This window comes from Penaeus monodon, chromosome 35, assembly GCF_015228065.2.
Source record: "Penaeus monodon isolate SGIC_2016 chromosome 35, NSTDA_Pmon_1, whole genome shotgun sequence".
Taxonomy (NCBI): Eukaryota; Metazoa; Arthropoda; class Malacostraca; order Decapoda; family Penaeidae; genus Penaeus; species Penaeus monodon.
Genome location: NC_051420.1, coordinates 13986577 through 13998156, shown reverse-complemented (window position 1 = coordinate 13998156; position 11580 = coordinate 13986577). Strand labels below are relative to the sequence as shown.

At 36.6% G+C, this 11580-nt stretch overlaps 1 pseudogene; it reads left to right on the top strand.

Annotated features, from left to right (window-relative positions):
• Nucleotides 1–3796: 3796 nt before the first annotated feature.
• Nucleotides 3797–10451, top strand: LOC119595244 (annotated as a pseudogene).
• Nucleotides 10452–11580: the final 1129 nt, after the last annotated feature.

The window sequence follows — 11580 nt, the reverse complement described above, 5'->3', positions numbered from 1 at the left end:
TTATTTCCCCTCGCCCAGACCCGGGGGCTCCTTTTAGGGCCGACCCCCAAGAGGCCAAATCCCCTTCCCCTTCCCCTTTTCATCTCATTTTTTCCGCCTTTTCCGTTTTTTTAAACTTCTTTGAGGGGATGATTTGATGAGTGGGATGATTTTAGAGGTAAATTTAAAACGTAAAGTAGAGAGGTTTAAAAGAAAGAATGGGAAAAGAGCGGGGTTTTTGGGGGAAAGGGGTGACTGGCTTGTTGCATCTTCTTGCTTTTTTTACTTTTTTCTTTGGGAACATCAGAAAATTTTTTAAACTCTTTTTTTTAGAAGGGATTTTGTGTTTTCTCCCCTTTCTTAATAGATTTAAATTTTGGTTTTGTTATTTATTTTGGGGCCAGTACTTAGATTTTAAAAAATAAAAGTTTAAAATTTTTGGACTATGCAGTAAATATGAAGTTTTAAACTTTCAGGATTATTCTTTTGTTTTTCGGGATTTTTTGGGGAGTAAAAAAGGGAAAAAAACCCAAATAAATTTTCGTATATTTTTCTAAACTGAAATAAAGGTAGAAAACGAATGTCGAATTTTTAAATTTAAAAATTTAAAAAAAAAACTAAAAGTGTGGAGTTGTTGGTATCTTGCATATCTGCAATGTGAAGTTAACAGATATGACAAGAATTAGAGGTAAATATTTTGATAATGCCTGATATGGCTTTCAGCATGGGACTTTATCACAGCCATCGGGCCGGTTCTATCCCAAAATCATGAAAGTCGTTCATTGGGGGAGGACGGCTTAAAGTCAAAACCCTATTCGATTTTGTGGGATGCGTAGGCGATCGTTTTTCCCTTCCGTTTTCTTTGGTGTTTTAAAAAGGCAGTAAATCACCGCACTTATTTTTTGGTTTGGAAAAACTGAAAAAAAATAAGAAAAAAAAATAAATGGAAAAAAAGGGGTGTTTAGAGAGGTTTGTAAATTTGAGTGAAAGAATAACAAGGTGGGGTTTTATTAGTTTTTCGGGGAGGGGCCTAAAAGGTTTTGGGGGCTAGTAGGGGGAAGTTTGGGTAAATTTTAAACATTAAACAAAATTTGTATTTGTTTTTTGAAATTTTCCCAATATTACGGGGCTGTATTCCCTTCACAAAATTTTTTTAAATTATTTTTTTTTTTGGTAGGGGTTTTGGGTTTACGTAACTTTCCGCTTTTAAAACAGAAAATAAAAGTTCGGCCCATTATTTTAAAGCTTATCTTTAGCAAAAGAGGCGGGGGGAAATTTTTCCCCAAAAATGGTTTTGATTCAGTAATTTTTTAAAAAAAACCTTAGTTCCCCCCTTGTAATTTCGAAATAAAAATAATTTTTGATAAGAAATAGAATAAGAAAAAAAAAAAAAAAAAATTAAAATTTTTTTTTTTTTAAAGAAAAACCCCTTTTTACAAAAGAACTTCTTTTTTTTAATTTGAGTGATATACAAGCAAAAAAAACTTTTTTAAAGGGAAAAGGGTGCATTTCAAACAATAGCTATGGCCCCCCTCCCTCGGCCCCGGGCCAAAAGGGAGTTTGTTTTGATTTCTCTTTAAGTAAAAATCCCCAAAAAAATATATATATAATATGGTGTGTGTGTGTTTTTTGTTTGTTGTCCCTGGGGGTGGGGTGTGGGGTGGGGTGTGTGGTGTGTGTTTTTATGTGTGTATGGTGTATGTGTGTTTGGTGGTGTGTGTGTGTGTGTGTGTGTGTTGGGTGTGTGTTTGTGTGTGTGGGTGTGTGTGTGTTGTATGTGTTGTGTGTGTGTGTGTAAAAGGGAAAGAAAGAGAAAAGAGAGAGAGAAAAGGGGGAAAGGGAAAGGGAAAGAAGGGGAGAGAGAGAAAGAGAGAGAGAGGAAAAAGGGGAAAGAAAAAAGAAAAAAGGAGAAAGAGAAAGAGAAAAAAAAGAGAGAGAGAGAGAGAGAGGGATAGGATGAGATAGAGATAAGATAGAGATAGGGATAGAGTAGAGATAGAGATAGAGATAGAGATAGAGATGGAGATGGGAAGATAGAGAGGGGGAGAGAGAAAAGAAAAAAAACCCATGATGCCCTTTCCCAAATTTGTTCCCGAGCAATGAAAGGCTACAGAAAAGTGCTTGAGTTTTTGGGAAAGGGTGATTCTGTGATAGGTGATTGTGGACTTGTCTTTATTATCTGCAGATTGTTTGCTGCTTTAATTAACTGTAATTTATATGTTCCTTGAGAAGCTTATATTTTGTAATCTCTAGGGCCTTTTTGGGCATGGGTTTTGTTTCGAAAATTTTCCCCCTTAGTCCCTAAAAAAGTTTTTTTGGGACAGATTTTGGGTCTTTTAAAGAAAAAAATGCTACATATATTTTTTTTAGTTTTGATCATAAATTAAAGTATGTATTAATATAAAATATATATATATATTTTTATATACTATATTTTGGTTGTGTGTTGTGGGGTGGTTGTGTGGGGGTATATAAAATAATAAATAATATATAAAATTTTAATATATATATATTTTATAATATATATTTTTTTTTTTTTTTTTTTTTTTTTTTTTCTTTTTTTTTTTTTTTTTTTTTTTTTTTTTTTTTTTTTTTTTTTTTTTTTTTTTATTTTTATTGTTATTTTTATTTTTAAATTATTAGTTTTATTATTATTATTATTATTTAGTATTATTTTTAATTATTATTATTATTATTTTATTTTTTTTTTATTATTATTTTTTAATAAATTATATATAATTAAGGTTATTTTTTAATATTTTTTATTACTGTTTTTTTTATTTTTGGTCATCAGTCTTTCATCAATCATCTTTCATCATAAAGGGTTTTTTATTTATTACTTTTTATAATTAATTTTTTTCCCACTGGTTTCATTACATCCCAAGGGACTATGTTTCCTCTAGTTTGTTTTGAGGGCATTTTTATAAATTTTGTATAAAAACCTTAAAAGCTTTGGTTTATATCATTTTTAAAAAGATATCTAGAGCCACATCCTCATTTGTTGGGGAAATTTTTCCCCCCTTTCGATGCAATTCTGTTTTTTTTACACTGTTGTTTATCCCACCCCACCCCTTTCCCATCTGCTTTCTGCCCTATTTTCCCGGGTTTTAACCCAATATCACTGGGAAAAATTTGATTTTTGTGTAGACTGTTTTTTTGAAATGTATCTAAAACATAGGTGGCGGTGCCTCAGCCCCCCAATGGGTTAATTAGTTCTGATGTCCTCCCCTGTTTTTCCCCTTTCCCTTTGGTTTTAAAGGGGTTTTTTTTTTTAATGCGGGTTAATTTGTTTGTGTTATAGTTTTTAAAATTTAAAATCAAAAGAAAATTTCTGAAAAAAATCGAGGGGAAGGGGGTTTAAAATTTAGTAATTGATCTTTGTGAAAAAGTTTTTTGGGGAATTTCATCTATTGAAAATAAAATGAAAATAAACTCCTGCGGCCCATGGCCTTTCTGTACGGGGCTATCCTCACCCGGCTTTGGGTTAATGTTATCAACGGTTTGACAAGTTGTTCATAAAATTTTCCAACAAATTTTTTAAAGGCTGTTAAAACATATCCTTTAAAAGACGGGAAAATCTAGTAAAAAACCCCTTTTTGACAAAAAATATACCCCCAGAGATTTTTGGAAAAACAAAAAACCCCCAAAAGGGAAGAGGTGATGCACAAAAATTTATTTTTAATTTTTTTGGGTTAAATTCCAAGGTTAAAAAGGGTTTTTTTCCCCTTGGTGTTGGACGGGCTGTCTGTTTCCCTTTCCCTTCAAAAATTCCCCCCATGTTTTACAAGGAAGGGCCCGGATTATACCCACTGGTGGCATGGAGTCTGTTTGCGGGTCAGGAAAGAGGCTAGACAAAAAAAGTTTTCCCTTTTTTTGGGGGGAATTTTATTAATGGGACACAAAATTTTTTTTCTTGTTTGGGCCCAAAAATTTTGTTCTGTAGGGAAAGGGCTTTAACCCCATAATTTCATTCTTTCATACAAAGAGTACAGCACTTTCTGAAGACCTGATTATATTCATTATTATAATTCTTAATGATGACTACTTTTGACTACTTTTTACAGAGATTTTCTTTTTTTTTCAGGTCAGTTTTAGGAGTGGAGCTCCCATTTAATTCCAATTTGGATATTTATGTTGTAGTGATGGAGTGTCAAGAATCTCAGGTTACAAAATCCCAGGCAGCCTTGGACGCTTGTGATGGTGTTACTGGTGCAGGGGATGGAGAAGAAATGAGGCACCTGAATAAAGCAGAAAAGTACACAGATGTAGATAAGGAAAAACCCCAAATTTTACATTTCAAAAATGAAAGATAAAGAGAAAGACTCTGATTAAAAGTAAATGCAGAAGGAGAAAAAAAGGGGAAGCATGTGTGATGGAAGTATGAGGAAATAGTGAAAAAAACAAATTTAAAAAAATTTGGGGCATGGAAGGCTTTGTTTGGAGAGGAGTCAAAGAAAAAAACCAAGGTCCTAAACCCCCCCCAAAAAGAAGGGGGGAACACTATTTTTAAGAAAAAAATTTGGCACTGAAAAAAAAGCGGGAAAGATTAATGAAAATAAAGGGAAACAGAGAAAAGGGGAAGAGAAGCAAATGGGGAGCTTTGAGTTCCCTCCCCAAGAAAAAGGGGGCGGGGAAGAGGGGGACCAAGCACAGGAATAGGGGAAAGAGGGATGAAGCCAGTGAAGACATGCACATGTACAAGTTAGGCAAGATTTGTCAAATTTTGTGAAAGGAAAATGACGGGTTTTGTTTGTTTGGGCCCCAAAAAGGGGGGTTTTCCCAAAAACATAAAATTTAAACATTTTAAAAAAAGTAGGAATGTAAAACCTCTTGATGGGGACCAGAAATCTCCCCAGTTAATGGGGTGCCAGTTTTGGAGGGGAAAATTTTCAAAGACTTCCCTAAAAGTGGTCAAAAAAAAAAGAAGTTGATTTTTATGGGGAAAAAACCTGCAGCCCTTTGTTGCACACAGTCCCCAAAATTGTAGGGGGAAATGTTAAAAAGGATGATCCACCAGACGCCCTTGCAATCCATTAAAAAAGGGGGCCCTGAGCAGGGGGGACAGGGGGAAAAAAAAAGTTGGGGTTTCCCCGGGAGGGGGGGAAAAAAAACCCAATAAAATTATTATCCCAATCCACGGAAACCGAGGAGAAATCCTGCTCGGAAGCGTGGATGGACAGACCATGAAGCAGAAACACCACAGTTTGTATCAGTTGGATGTCAGACAGAAGAAGATGGGACATCGGAGAACATGACTGGCTTAGAAGAACATGATTATACTCAGGATGAGGCTCTCAGTCAATTTCTCGTTATACCAAAAAAGTTTGGGGGGAAAAACCCCAAATCCCATAAGTTTCTCAAAATGTCTTTTAAGCCAAATTACCCGGGACGGACCAAAATAAAACCCCCCTGAAGCACACAAGAAAAATTTTTGGCCCAAGTGCAGAAGGAAATTTAAAAATGACCCAATTTTTTTTTGGAGGGAAAACCCCTAAGAGATGCGGGAGCCCGAGTGAGGGGGACAAAAGTTAAAGGGGACATCTGGTCCCGGAAGAAAAAAAATTTTTTTTGGGAAAAGTCCTCATGATAAAGGAGTGTTTCCCAAGGCATTTTGCTAAAAACAGACCAAAGACCAGTATAGGAAGGAATATAGTTACTATAAAGAAAAGCTGGAGAAAGCAGTACTGAAACCTCCTTTCATCATTGACAAGTTGGAGAAGACTTACTTCCCAGAGTACCTGGAGTTCTTTGTGACTGAGGGGGAGACGGGGCCTTTCATTCCAGCACAAAAAAAGCGCCCCAAACCCATCTTTAATTTTCCCAAATAGTGGTCAGAAGAGACCCCGCAGCAAGTTTCCCCCGGAAAATTTTTGCAGGGGCGTGGGGGGCGCTGGAATATTTGTGCTTTTGCCAAAACATTTGGGGGGAGCTAGAAACACTCCTCGAAATGATTTTTCATAAAACGGGGTGATGTTTCCCTGAAATTCAGGTAGACTTGCTTGATTATTGTGAAGAGAAGAGAGACCTCACCAATTTTGGGGACAAGAATGATTCTGCAGCAACAGGCAGATGTAGTCAGAGCAAGATGATGACATATTTCTTTTGGCATAAAAATTTATGCGGGAAAATTTTTGCCAACAAGATCCACTACATATAAAAACCCACCCCCAAACAAGGGTTCCATTTCCCCGCCCAAAATAAAGGCTATGGTTGCCGAGGGGAACACGCTTCGCCCGACAATACGCAGCATTGAAGAGGAGAGAGCAACCATGAGTGAAAAGGTTTTTTCCTACCCCCCTTTGCCTGGGGGGACTCCACGGCTTGGGGTTTTTTTTTCCCAAATGCTACATTTGGGGATTGAAAGGGGATTATGGTAGGGAATGTATTATTTTGTTTTTTAGGAAAAAAATGTTAATCTGCAAACTATTTCACTTCATTTCATATTAATGATAATTAAAAGTAACTTTCATCTGAAGGGAAAAAACCTCCCTTTTGGATTTTTCCAGGAACTTAGGGGCCTTACCTTGTAAGTTAAAAGGAAAGTTCCAGCTGTAATAACCGTTAGGGGCAAATGGGGTTTGGAGTTTAAGGGAAAGGGCTGGCCACAAGCCCACGCTTAATCCATGTTGGCCGCGTGACCAATTGTAGGACTAAATGCAGGGCCCTTGTGGAAGGGAAAAAGGAAAAAAATGGTTCCGGGAAATAAGCATAATCCCCAGGGCATGTTGCAGCCAAATTTATTTTCCCTACCGTTTTTTGGAATTTAAAGGGTTTTTTGTTTCCATGTTTTAGTTGGAATAAAAGTATTGTAATGATCATTGAATGCAGTTGAAAATAATAATTCCACAGTGCAAGATTCATTTGCTAATTTTGTTGGGACAGGTTTTTCAATTTTATTAATATAGAAAATTTATTCAAGGGGCATTCTAAAATTTTCCCTTTATAGTGATTTTATCCCGAAAAGGGACTTTTGCATTTTGAAAATTGGTTGTTACTAATGCAATTGTTATTAATTTTTAAAATTTTTTTCAAGGGGAAAAAAAGGGGAAGGTGGGAAAAAATATAGTACAAAAATTCAAACAAAAAAACAGTTTTTTTCTTTTTAAATGTGTAGTGTAGTAGGAAAAGCAGGGTTTTCAAGATTTTTTTCTCAGATATTAGTTCTTTTTTTTAGGGTCTCTCCCTGGGTTAAATTTTTTCAAGCTATGGAAAAAAAGCCAAGTACCCTTAACCTTTTTCAACCCGGTGTTTCAGTTAAATCTGGAAATTTTTATCGGGGGAAATTTAGTCATCCATCATAGAAAAAGGAAAAAGCAGCGTTCGGTCCCTGCCCATTCCTACCCAGTGGCTCTTACCCAAAACACTTACTCTCAGGTACGGGTCTTTCTGCAAGATGGCATTATTTTTTATTGATTTATTCTTATATTTGCTTTTACTGCCATCATTTTATGAAGGCTTGTTATTTAGTTTGTGGTTGCTTTAGTGTCATTACTTTGATGGTGAATGTTGTTTTATATAGTATTTTATTATCATTGCTATTGTTAGTTTTTCTATGTAAGTTTTAGTATTTGTAGTGTTACTATTATTATTATCTTGACTATTTTTTTCTTGTTTCATATTTCATTTCAGGTATTTGTGAAAGACTCCAAGATAGTGGACCTATGCAATCCACATCCCCTTCCACAGCAGCCTCAGCAGCATCAAGAGCCAGAGGAGCAGGACCCCCTCGCACAGTTAACCACAGTGGCCAACCCAATGGATCAGAGCAATACTGTAATCCGCAGTGATGAACAAATCCTGTGGACTTGCCCCAGCGTAGGAGGAGGCAGCCAGCCACTCTCTGGCACTGCTTTGCCAGCCACACAGGTTCTTGTCCCTTCCTCCGTCTCCACCAATGCAGAGTACCAGACGGGATCACATCGATCACAGGCTAGGCACCAGGGCACCCAAAGGCCCCGTCTAGTTTTGGGGGCCCAAAACTGTTTGGTTTTGCACCCGCATGGGTCCTCCCAACAACCAGCACAACAGCTGTCTCTCATCCCACAGCAAAAACCTCAACAGGGGGTGACAAAAGCAGTTCCCCGCAGCTCTCAGAATTACCACAGGGCAGGTCAAAAGGGCACCCTTTCCCCGGAACAAAACACTGTTGTGGGATCAGCAAACCAGTAACCAGGGAGAGGCAGCAGATAGTGTTGTTTCCCCAAACACAGGACAACAAGCAGCCCCCAGCAGACACAACCCGCTCTTGTAATTTACCCACAGCCCCCCCAGCAAGCACCTGTGCATTTTTCCCCGTGGGCCCCCACAAAAAGCAGGCAAGAAGGACCTCACAGGAGCAGCAGGTCGCATGTCCCCCCTCATCCCGCAAAAAGGCAGGGCCCAAACCCCCAAACTCAACCCCCTCACCTTGGGCACCAGCAAAAACCCCAAGCCCGACCTCCCCAAAAGATCAGGGGTGGTGCCAGCCCCCCGACCCTCACAGCACCTTTGGTTATAGTTCATCAGCACCAGACTTCCCAGGCGGAAACGAGCCTGGGCACAGCAGCCCAAACCCGTCACAGGGGACACAGCCCCGAAGGGTTTTCACAGTCACAAAACTGGTTTATCCCAGAGCTCCCGAGTTACACCCAATCATTGGTTTCTTGCCGGGAAAGGGGGGGGTTTTAAAAGGAAAAAAAGCAAGTCATATTTATTGGGGAAAACTTTGTTTTGGCAGTTTTTGGGTTTTATTAGTAATAAAAAATGAAATAATTTTAGAAAAAAATGTTACCCTTTTAAAGTAATAATTTTCCAGTTTACTGACTGTATTTTACAGATGTATATAATTTGCTTAGGACCAAAAATTTTGGGAAATAGCTTCTACTTTTGTAGATGCATATAGTAGTACGGTGGAATTAGTTCCCCTCAAAATGGGCTTACAAGAAAAAAATATAGTCCCAAATTTGAATGTAAGATCCATGGGAAAAATGACTTTTATTTTTAAAATTTATAGACTGCAAGATATTAAAACCCATTTAGTAGGTTTAATTTCTTTCAAGGGTTTATCCCCCCAAAAATTTTTGGATCAGGCAAAAACTTTTTGTAATTTTGAACAGAAGTGTTTTTAAGTATTAAAAAAAAAAAAATGCCCGGTAATTTTTGCAAAAAATTTCTAGTTTTTTGCTCAAGATTTTCTGTGAAGTGAATTAAAATTTTAATTATGTGGGGTTTTTCCCGTTCATATAAACCCGAACTGTGCATGACAAGTTTTCGTGAAAAAATAGAGAAAAAAAAAGCTCGGGTTTTAAAGGGCCCAGGCTATTTGTGGGGCTGAAGGTTGGGCAAAGGGGTTTTTTTAATTCAAAAATTTTGAAATTTTTATTGTGCCCAGTTTTTTTGTTTTTTTTACTTGACTTTTTAATCTTTGTATACAAAATTTCATCAAAAAGTAAAAGGAGGGAGTGTCCCCAAAATTTTTTTTTCTTTTTTTTTATGTTAATAAGAAAATACATTTTCAAGAAATCAGACAAATAGAAAGTTTTACCTAAAAAAATCTAAAAATGGGAATTAAATTTGTTCATCTCTTTATTCTTTTTTACGGGGGATGGTGAGAAGAAAGGGAAAACATTTTAGTTGGGGTGATCCCCTGAAAAAAGTAAAGGGGAAAAGACCTTCTGTGGGGGAGGGCTCTAAACACACAGAGGTGGGTATTTCCACTTTTTTTCATTGGATTTTTTTTTTTTTTTAAATTTTTTGTGTTAGTGTGGGGATTTTTAAAATGGGGTTTTTAAAAATATAACAAAAAAATGGTTTTTAAAAAACATATTAAAAAGTTGTCTCTTATGAAAGCAAAATTTTTTTAATTTTTTTTAGATTTTTTTTCCCAAAAACAAAGAAACTGTTTTCGTAATCGAAGTAGATATTATTATTTTTTTTATTTCCTTCTTTGAAGATTCTTGGTACCCAATTATAGTTTATTTACAGATTGAAAAAGATGTTCTTAAAAGGTACTGCAAAAATACTTTTCATTTTTTTGGGAAAGTGTTTTGTTTCTTCTTTGCTGAATGATAGTTATAGATTTGATTTTGTCATAAATAGAGATTTCTTCAATTTCTTCTATTTGACTAAAAAAGGGATTGAGAAAGTTTTAGAATTGTTGAAACTATTGCATGGTGTAAAGGTCAAGATTCATCAAGACAGCATAATAAAGAAAGGGAAACAGTGCAGACTTAATTTTAGTGTGTTTTGAAGGAAAAAAAAAATTTTGGTAGGCGTTTTTTCTGCTTGGAAGATCCCGAAAAACAATTATTTTTTTATTTACTAATATTTTGTGGTTCATCTAAATACTTTTTATGTTTTGCTATAGATTAAACTGTCAGTAATTTTTGTGGCATAGGTCCTTGCTCACAGAGTCTTACTTCCTATGTGACAGTACATGTGAGACCCTTTTACCCAAAGGTCCAAGAGTGAAGGATCTTTCCCCTCACATTTAAAGTTGTTAGAATATTTGATCAAGCAAAGATAAATTTTAATTAAACCCAATTGTCAAAGGGGGAGCCCTAGTCATTTCTCCTCCTTGAGCCCTTTTTGACTTACAAAAATTTAAACGGGGCTGAAAACACCACAGGCCAAAAGGGCCCAAAGGGTTTTGGGTGGGATGTTAGCAAAAAAATTTATAATTTTCTTAGCATATGTTGCACTTAAAAATTTTTGTTCATTCCTCCAATGAGGGAATAAACATTTTAAAACCACAGTTTGATAAAGGTAGGGGGGCCATTTCCCTTTTCCCTGTCTTTGACCCCAGTAGGCTGATGTCAGTACTCAGTCACAGCTCAGTTGGCTGAGAGGGGCTGGCTGGTTTGCATCTGGGACCTTGTGATTGTAATGGCAGGACTCTCCTATCCCCTCTATTGCAACTACTGTGGATAGGATCTTATCCTGTGACTACAGTGGTTAGAGTTCAGATCTTTAAACCCCCAATTTTATATTTTTGTAAAAACCAAAAAAAAAAACCCCTTTTGTTTTGTTTCTAGTTCATTATGTGAATTCCGAGGGAAATCAGAGATGGATCACTTTGCTAAGGGGCCCTTTTTCCCAAAAAGCTCTTTGGGCCTCAAAAAAAGAATTTGGGCTTTTTCTATTCAAATAAGAATAATTTAAAATCAATTTTTTTAAAGGGGGCATTTTTCCCGCAAAAGCCCGCTGTCAAACACCACCCTTTGGGAAATGGTTTTCTAAAAAAAAAGGGAAAAATTGGGCTAGAAAAAAAAGTTTAACTTTGACCTCTCCAGAGTTACATGGGGAGAGGAGATGAAGGGAAAGTCATGATATAAGTCTACTGAGGGAAGACTGGGAAAAAAAGAAAAAAAGAGGGGGGATCATGTCTCAGGTGGGAAAACCCGTCCAATGGGAAAAGGTCAGTACATGTGGTCCGGAAAAAAAATTTCCCCCCTTTAGGGGAGAAGGGGGTTGGGCAGTCTGAGTAATTTTTAGAAACCTGATATAATGCACCCTATTATAATTGACAAAAATGGAAACATGACTGGTCAGCAATCAAGAAAGAAAGAAAGCCCTTAACCCGGAGGAGAGGGGGAAAATTGAATAGTTTAATTTTTTATTTCC